The following is a 709-nucleotide window of genomic DNA, read 5'->3' on the forward strand; positions in this document are numbered from 1 at the left end:
TATAGGCATATTGCATGGGGAAGAGACAGTCTCTTTAACAAATGGTGCTGGCAGAACTGGAAAATGGTATGTAAAAGACTGAAGAAAACCTTTGCCTCATGCCTTATACAAAATGAAGTCAGCATGGATTAAAGATCTAAATGTGAATCTCAAAATTATGAAGGTCATCAATGAAAAAATAGGGACCAATGTGAGGGTGCTAATTCAGGACATATACAGACTACCACATATTTTGAAAAGTACACAAACAAAAATAGACAAAATAGATGAGTGGGACATACTAAAAATTAAAAACATATGTGTATCAAAAGACTTCACCAAAAGAGTAAAAGTGGAACCCACAGAATGGGAAAAGATCTTTTGTAATGACACATCAGATAAGGGACTCATTTCTAAAATATTTAGGAAACTACAACACCTCCACAAGAAAAAGACAAATAGCCTAATTAAAAAATGGGCACAGGACATGAACAGACACTTCACCAAGGAGGACACCCAGGCAGCCAACAAACATGTGGAGAAATGTTCATAATCACTAGTCATCAGTGAGAGGCAAATCAAAACAACTATGAGATATCATCTCACACCAGCAATAACAGCAAAGATGAAAAACGCAAAGGACAACAAATGCTGGCGAGGATGTAGAAAGACTGGGACCCTCCTACATTGTTGGTGGGAATTCAAAATGTTCCACCCACTCTGGAAAGCA

Source organism: Chrysochloris asiatica, unplaced genomic scaffold (assembly GCF_000296735.1).
Source record: "Chrysochloris asiatica unplaced genomic scaffold, ChrAsi1.0 scaffold00057, whole genome shotgun sequence".
Lineage (NCBI taxonomy): Eukaryota > Metazoa > Chordata > Mammalia > Afrosoricida > Chrysochloridae > Chrysochloris > Chrysochloris asiatica.